Source organism: Haliaeetus albicilla, chromosome 5 (assembly GCF_947461875.1).
Source record: "Haliaeetus albicilla chromosome 5, bHalAlb1.1, whole genome shotgun sequence".
NCBI lineage: Eukaryota > Metazoa > Chordata > Aves > Accipitriformes > Accipitridae > Haliaeetus > Haliaeetus albicilla.
In genome coordinates this window covers 18,167,058-18,176,208 of record NC_091487.1, presented here as the reverse complement: position 1 = coordinate 18,176,208, position 9,151 = coordinate 18,167,058, and positions in this window count along the sequence as shown.

Below are 9,151 nucleotides of genomic sequence, written 5' to 3'. Positions count from 1 at the left end.
TTTTTATAAAGATCACCTCTTGGAATCCACAGATGCTTTTTTTTTTTTTTTTTTTTGTAACTTACTAAAGCCACTACACTGCTTCTAGAACCCTTTATCATAGATTAGTATTCTTTTCCTCAGTTCTTCCAGATTTTATGCTAAAAATTTTACGGGGCTGAGCACTGGAAGATTCCTGCTGACTTCAGCCTTTGAACTAGGCTCTTGTATTCCAGTGTCAGTTTGGGTTTATGTAGTGTTGACCCCTGTGATGTCTTAAGAGTTGAGAATAATGTCTTTAGTGCAGGGCACTTGAGTGGCATCAGCCTTGTGTTCTTGACCTCTGTGTGTGTTGCTAAGATGTTTCTGTTTTTATTCCTCATCCATGAAATTATGTATAACATACTTTTCTTGTTGCAACTTCAGTTCCCATCTTTACCATCTATTAATTTTCCTTTTTTTTTTTTAAATACTTGTAAAAGAAGGGCACAGCTGTTTGAGTACCTGATAGTATTCTGATTTTAAAAAGGTGTGATGTTAACCAAACTGTGAATCCGTTTATTTTCATGTAGTAAAAAACCTGGAAGTAGGCAGCTTATAGTTGCAATTCCTTGCCAGATAAAGGGCTGTTCAGTGTGGAGAGTAGTAACATGGGATGAGGAAACAAATGCTACTGTGCCACTAAAGGCTATACTACAATTTATGTAAGCACCTTTAAAGCTCTCTTTAAAGCATAGAAGAGTATGATAAAGCCATTATTATGGTGTTATACTGTTTCAGAGCTACACAAGAAATACAAAGAACTACTCCTTAAAGCATTTGTTTAAGCACATTGGATTTTTGCCCCTGTAATTAATTTTAATAAGCTGCACATGAAGCAGTGCAAGAACACACAAGACCATGTGATGCAGTCTATCTGAATATTAATCTCAAATTTTGAGTTAAATGGTAAGATATACTTCCTGCCTCCAATTAGCAATGTTGTTCTCCAATGTCATCTGTATAGATTTGTGAAGTGTGCCACAGCTATGGGTCAAAGGTGACATAAGGACACCATTTCAACAAGCAGCTCCTAATGGTGTCAGGAGGTTGCCTTACTGAACAGATGGCTTTGGAGCGAACAAGAAGCTTCTGTTAGCCTCTGTCTTAAGTGGTGGGAGCACATTGCAAGGGCCAAGTCTGTTTTTGAGGGACTATCGTTGTACTGGGCAGTTAAACTACCCCGACTTCAGAGACCAGCATAGCAATTTAGGGGTTTTAAAAATATTTTACAAATGCTGAGCCTATCTTTCCATGCTCTGCAGCCTAGCACCAGAAATAAATAGCCATCATAACTCACAGAAAATAGGAATCTGTGTCTCCCAGCTGCCGTATCTCACTGCCTTGAGAGCACAATAGGCTATTGTGTGGCAGAAGAAAAGTCCTTTTTCATTTCCTTCCTTCTAGGACTGAAACTGCTCCAGGTACCAAGCATACACCTTGAAAGAGTCAAAAAGATGTAAAAAGAGGAAGAGAGGGTTGATAGGGAGCATCAGGTTACTTATTTATATTTATTTTCCTCCTCCCCATTTGCGCTCAGTTTCCATGCTATGGTCAGAAGGACAGAGTGCATCATGCCACCTTTCTGGAAGGGGGTGAGAAGAGATGTCCCCTCTGGGATGGCTGGCAGACCACAGGTGAGGGTGGGAGCTGCTCAAGCAGAGGAGGCTGCAGAGGGAGGTGGGGATGAGTAGTGAGAGCAAGACTACTCTTTATCTGATATTTTGCAGCCTAGAAAAGGCCTATTTCTTTCAGACTCTGGTCATTCTGGTACATGTTCAATTAGGTAGATGTACTTGTTGCCAGATTTGGGTTTCTGCGAAAGAGGGCTTTGCATGAATACTCACAAGCCCTCGTGTGACAACAAACTCCTCTTTGCCACCTTGGTTTGCTGATATCTGATCTCTCTGCTTTTTTTGCTGTGCTAGGTCAGCCATATGTATACCAAGACCCAAGGAAGTGATTTTATTGCTTGATTGCAGATAACATTAACAAGGGGGAAATCAGACTTGCACGGTAATTAATTTACTAATTTCTCATCAGTATAGATGAGACAGATGTTGCTTTACCACAGAGAATTGATTTCTTTACTTCCCTTCTCCTTTGCTGACTGACTGGAGTCTGGTTTTAAGATTTGCTGTGAATATGTTGCTAGGTATTTAGCCATGAAACTGTAAGGCAATTTTTATGAATAATACAGAGAATTCATTAGAATTTCAATTGCTTTCCTCTGTATGTTACCTCTGTATGTTACCCTACAGCTTGAGTTTAGAAAGCTTGACTTGGAAACAGGCAGACAGATGCCAGCAAATCAGGAATTATGAGATGAATAGTAGCTCCCCAAATTATTTGCATTATTCTAACAGGCATCCATGTGCATGCACTCATATAAATAATCCTTTTAGATATATAGTTTCCTTTCAGATATGCACTCATTAATTTAATCTCTACCTTATGGTACCCAATGTTGGGCTGCTGGCAGAACCAGACCCCACCATTGAATTCCACAAATAGTGGAATAATCTTCCAAGCTCTCCCTACCTAACGTTGCTTCCTGCCAATATCGTTTGAATTAAGTGTCTGAGCATCAAGGAGTAAATGCAAGCTGTTCCGAGAAAGTATCCAATGCCACAGGCAGCTCAAGGAACTAGGGGAATCATGGATTGTTGGATGGATCCAAGGCATAAATGAATCAAGGTGGGGGAAAAGCTTCGGCTGGGATCACAAATACACTTTTTCAAGTTGGAGGGAAAAAAAAAAGCTGCTGATTTATGATTAAAAAACTCTGCTAATGACGTGGTTAAAAGTCTGACAGGTCAAATCTCATACAAGAGACTTCTTGTGAGAAAATAAAAGATAATATAAGAGAAGGAATGACCTTTTTGTACCGTAACTTAAGTTTTTCTAATCAAGGAATCAGAAGCATGGATGGGTGTTTTGCCTAAAATTGACCTTTCCTGTGCTGAAATTTAACTCTTTTCAGAGAGATGTTACATGTGCAGGTTTTCATGTTTGCATGTTCAGTTCAAATCAGGCAAATTGTATTTTGAGTTCACATTTGTGGAAAAGAAACTGGAGGAGGACACAAATAAGCACAGGTTTGAGCTCTGTAGCAGCCAAGTGGATGGGCTCCAGATGTTCTGCAAAACCAGGCAGGTGTGTTTAATAAAGGTCTGTGATAAGAAAATGATATTCTCATTCGCTATAGCTACCAAAGCTATAATTAATCAATTGCAGCAAAATACCTGATACGATATAGGAAAGATCTGGGCTTGGAGGAATGGGATAGAGTGAATGTTGTTTTTTTCACACAGAAAAGGAGTCTGTCTTGGCATTCATAGTGGAGAGGAACATTATCAGAGACAGCAATTTCTCCAGTCTTGTGCTAAAGTACTTGGTATGTTTTCTCAAAAGCTTATAAAGAAAATATCACCTTAACATTAGTGTCTCACAGCAACTTGGAATAGACATAATATTTATATGCAAATTCAAGCAAGAATGAAGTCCTAAATTGCTCTATTTAAAAAATTAAGAAGCTTGTTGAAAGCATTTACGTTGATATCTTTAGTTGCAAGAAAACATACTGATTCACAATTAGTGTTTAATCTGTAATTAGAAAACATACTCTGCTGGATGAGAGACAGGAAATGCCAGTTTTCTGCCCAAACAGGTAGGTGCCCGAGGAGATCCCTGCCTGTGAGTGTGCTATCTCCATTGCAGCATCACTGGCAAGCTGGGAGGGAGCCTTCCAGTTTCACTCCCATTGTGACAGCTTGGGAGGTTGCACAGATGCAGCAGATGGAAACAAAGAGCAGAAATTCGTATTTCCCCAGCTGTTCATGCTCACGTTCAAAGCTTCCCTGCACAACAAAGCCAGCTCAGCTTGAATTGCCTACCAGTTTCTGCCAACTGGATATGTGGATTGAGACTTTCCCAAGCGGGATCTCCTAAAAACATATTTATGCACATGAAGGAAGGAGTCTGAGTCTTGTTTTGGAAAGCCTTCATTCTTCTGGGCCCTGCTAACTTAGTGGGCCATGACTTTAACCTTTACTAGACACTCGGTTGGGCACAAGCTGTTAATGTATGAACTTTTGCAGCCTTTACTTCAGAAAAGCAAGGAAGGCTTTGCTTTCGCAGAGCCCCATCTTCACCCCCTTCTTTGGAGAGCCATGCAGATGCTGGAAGGCACCTTGGTCTGCAAGTGTGCAGCTGTGGCCCCGTGGGGGCTGGTTTCCCCAGGCTGCTGCCAGACCCCGGGAGCCAGTCGGGCATCGCAAATGCAGGTGACCCCGTCTGCAGTCACGGGAGCGGGAAGGGCTGCCTCATGCCAGGCAGTAGGATATCGAGGACCAAGACACACCTGGTTCATCTCGGACGTGTGTGGCCATAAAGCCTTACCTTGACGGGGATGTCTAATTGCACATGGTGTTTTTGCAGGATAGCACTGCTGTAGTAGGAGAAGTTGTCCAAACTTCTGCTTCCAAGCTGGAGACGGAAGCAGTGCTGCCTGGGGAGGAGGTGGGGGTGATGCTGCCTCTGCTGCTGGACCCAGGGGCTGAACACCCACCAGGGCTGGCAACAGCTGGGGGCTGTTTACAGGCCAAAAATCCTGTCTCTGCCCGCGGCGGTCAGGGAGGGAAATAAAGGTTGTCCAAGGACTGGGGCCCTGGCTTTGCAGCCAGAACAGACATTTCCATAGGCATAAAGCAGAGCTGTGTGATCACCTGTATCAGTTATACATAACTATTTATCAGTAATCCAAGGTTATTGAAAGCATCGGTTTGAACTTCCTGCATCTGCCGCTTCCCCAGGGTTCACACAGAGATCAATTATGCATCGAAAGACTTTAATAAAAGCAAGCGGCACAGCTGCCGCCTTGGTAGGGGCTGAGCACTTGCAGCCCAGGGTCGGGCTGTAAACACAGCCAGCGATGAGGCCTGTCGCCCTGCCAGGGCTTTGCCCACCTGCCGTGCTGTGGAGGCAGTGGGATGAGATGGTGCACCCACTCAGAAACGTTCACCTCCTCAAATCTTATAGCTGTTGCTGTATTTATTTACTATTCTTTTAGTATAAAACCTGGAACACCTTGTGTTTTGGGGGGGGTTGGTGAAGAGGTTGAATCAAATACCTGCTCAGGTTATTCCCAAAATAGCTTGGCATGAGATGTTGCAATACAGTTTTATGAGTGATTTTCCTAGCGTAAATGTTGTACCCAAAGCTGAGTACGTGACGATGGGTGGGGAGGAGGCTGAAAAGAGCTTGGTTGCGACACAAAGGAAGTTTCTGGGAATATCAGGACCAGCTCGCAACAGCACTATTTCCCAGCAGTTATTAGTTTCTTTGCCTTGATTTCCATTTGGATGAACCAGGCAGTTTCAGGTACCTGGTGCTCTCTCTGGCCTCTGGAGTTATAGATAAAATATGTGCCTTTAAGTCTTACAGGTTTCCTCTCATTTTATTCACAAAAATTACCTTGCCTTTACTTGCAAGGCCACACAACACTCTAGCCTCTTCCCTTACGACAGGAAGGCACAACATTTCTGTTTTCATTGATGATGGGTTTAGGTCAGCAGCAGTATGGAGCTATCCATTTCTTTGTACATTTTTCCGCTTGGACTCTTTCAAGCAAAGCAACGAGAAGGTGTTTGCAGCATCCTTGTTGACCTGTGGAAGCTGGGGTTCCATCCTCCTTAGCACCAGGAAGAGGAAACCTATCAGCCATCATACCTACCTACCAAACCAACACCAGGGACCTGATGCCAACCTCAAGACCTGCTGACCTCAGGTATGGAGCTGTTGAAACCCAAGGTGCTTCTGAGCAACACGCTTCTCCATGCATCATCTGGTGATCTCTCAGGAAGGCTGCAATTTACTTAGCGCTTCTGATATCTCAAGGCATCGTCTGAGTGCCTAAGTAAGAATTCTTTTGAGATTTTGGCTTTATTGTCTTAAATCCAAGTTGATCTATTTCCTACCATGAGGGTTTATGTTTATGAAAAAATATTTCTCAGTGCTTGACCATGAAAAAGTTCTGGAAAGTGTTGCCTTGATTTCAGCAACTAATGCCATGGTATTAGGAAAGAAATCTGGTGTCGTGTAATTTCACCTGAGCTGAGGTTAGGATTGGGTATGTCGGTTTCTCCCCGCTGAGCTGGTGTAGTATTAGTTCAATGATTTCTTATGGCTTGGAAACTACAGTTTGTCAGAGAATAAAGACAGATCTTGTTTGGTATAAACTGTGACAGACTTCTGACAAGATAAGACCCAAGCTTGTGTTTAGGATGAGGTGCCCTGAGGGGCAGCCGAGGCAGCAGTGGGCAGGTTGCTGGCAGCAGGGTCCAGGCTGCATCCTCCAGCTGTGACCTCCACTGCAGCTAGTTTCATGGGTTACAGTGAAACCACAGTGATAAAACATCCCCAGTAGTGGATTTTCTTAAATACAGGTGTGCTGAGTCCTAAGGAAACATACTTAAGGGGGATTAAAATGGATCCACTCTTTCCTGAAGCCACTCCTATCTGGAGCGGAGGGAAGAGCGAGCACAAGCCTCACCACAGTGGGCTGCTGTTGCAGAGGGGAGGAGGAGCCCACCCTTCGTGGGGCTGTGGGTCTTGTCTTTTCCACCTAGTTAGGGTCAGCAGGGTCTGGCTTTTAACAGCAGCGTGCCTGCCTAAAATGCTGGTCAGTAAATGATATTTTTCTGTCTAGAATGAGGTAAATGCGTATTTTATCTAGGTAATTAATCTGAGGGATAGTGCTAACATGATTATTGTGTTCTCCTTTCCCTTGCTCCTGTCAATATGGCCATGTGGCATTTGTATCTCGGAGCCTTTATTAAACTGGTTTATTTGTAAGCAATCAAACAAGGAAAATTATAAAGACGGGGATGATTTTGTTCAGCCTGTCACCTTTATCCAGCATTAACAAGCTAGGAAATGACACTGCCTTTTATTGTGTTCCTATCTCTGTAAACTTGCTTTTATTAAAAAAAAAATAAAGCTCTTAAATAAGCAAAGAGGAACAGGCTTGGAGAATTCTGTGGACTCCAAGGTGCTTCTCTGTTTTTCCTCTGCAGGACAAACACCACCCATTCCCCTTTTCCCACGCACTGAACCTTTTTATTAATATGTCAGGAAACATGACTCAATCTGCAGCTTTGACAAGACACAGACAGGATATTTAGGTGCTTGCATTTACCAGCTGCTACTGTTTATTAATTTTCCCCCCCTTAAATCTTGATAGTTTAGTGCCTTAACACAGGCTGTTTCTTTGAATATAGTGACTAGCAAGACAGTCAAAGTTGCCTTGGCGTTAAAGCTTCTTTGGGAGGGCAATGAGTTATCAGTGAAGAAAATGCTGTATGTTATTGGAGGCTAAGAGAAAAGAGGTAGAAGAGTGTCTCACACGTAGCTCTAGTGAAAGTCATCCATAGGTACCCATTTGTTCTGTATCCCACGTCTCCAGTGACCATGCAACAAAATCTTCCGATGTCCTCTTCAGTCAGAGCAGAGGCCAAGGTATAACCTGAAATGGGTCACTGGTCCTGTCCGTGGACCAAGGCTAGGGTCAGCCTCTGGGGGTGGGTAGGGGCAGCTTGCCTGTATGTTACCTGCAGTTTGTTTTTTTCAGTGCCAAACTGCCTGACCTCAGGTACAACTGCAGTATTGTCAGCCCTGGCCACTCACATAAGCCACAGCCTCATGGGCGTTTTTTTAGTGGTTGTCTCCTTGAAATTTTATGGGTTTCAGTGTGTGTTTTCCAAAGGCTGAAGTCCAGGCACAGACCCCAGGTGCTTCGAAATCTTTAGCCCCAACCGTCATACTGCTTAGCCTGAATCCTGCCTCTACAAACCAGCACCCCAGTCCCAGGTCCCTGCCTCCCCCTCAAGTTCTCATTCTGAAATACAACAATCCTGGTCACGAGAGGCTCAAAGCTAACACAAGGATATTCTTTGGACAACGCAGAGGTAAATTGTGGAACGCCTTTCATCAGGATGTTAGGGATGCTGAAAGCTTACATGGCTTCAAATTTGATTAAACTCATTCTTCTAAGAAAAACCCACCAAGAGCTCTTAAACCAAAACATGTGTCTCTGGTGCAGGAAGCCTCTGTGCTGCTGATCACTGGAGGCAGGCAGCATCACCATGCGGTTGTCCAGTCTTAGATATTTCCCCGAGCACTTGGTTTAGGCTGTGGGCTGGGGCTTTGGTTTTGCCCAGGGAGAGCTTGCGCTGCCCCAGGCTGTGCAGCCCAGTGCCCCGCGGCTGGTGCACACAGAGGGCATCCTTCTGCCTGGCCGTGGTGTCTCCCCTGCCTGGCCGGTATTGGGGACAGGATAAAGAGCTACACAGACCTCTGGGCTGACTTAATAAGGCTCCTCTTATACAACAAGGACGCTAGCATGGGCCCCGGCACTGTGGGAAGTCCTGCCAAACAGGCAGCTGCCTGGCTGCACGTCAGAGCAGGGTGTGCAGACCTCCGGGGTCTCAAGCAGCCATCAGCCCCACGTGTGTCTGTGACAGCTCTGCCGATGGGATATCCACTGCTACCGCAGAGACACCGGTGGTGGCAAAAGCAGCTAGATGCTCATATTTTCATCATTTCAAATGAAATGGAAAGGAGTCATTCAGTTGATACCAACCACTCACCCTCTTTTGAAAGCCGACCTTATGGCCATCTATTGCAGTGACAGGTAAGAAGGGCACGTCTGTGAGAGGAGGTTTGCATGGGCTTGCCCTTGATGCTGAACTCCAGAAGCAGTTCTGACTGAACAGCAGCTGCATCCATGTCACTACATGCCTTAATCCTCTAGCCATGATCTGCTGCAAAATTTGCCACCCACGTGCTCGTACTGGCTGGCTGACTCATGGCCTCCCTGCTCCTGGCTCACCAGGCAGCCCTGAAAACATGGGAAAGCCAGGAGCCAAACTGCACCACCACCCCGCCAGCCCCGCTTGGCAGCAGGGGAGAGCCCCTGCCTTCTGCAGGGCTCTGAGCACCCACAGGTCCTCGTGGCCACCGGCTTCAGCATTTCAGTGTGTACAGTGATCTGGGTTCAGGCCCTTGTAATGGAGAAAAAATAGTCAGGGTAGCACTTGGGTTACTTGGGGAAGCAAATAGTGTGAGGGGAAGG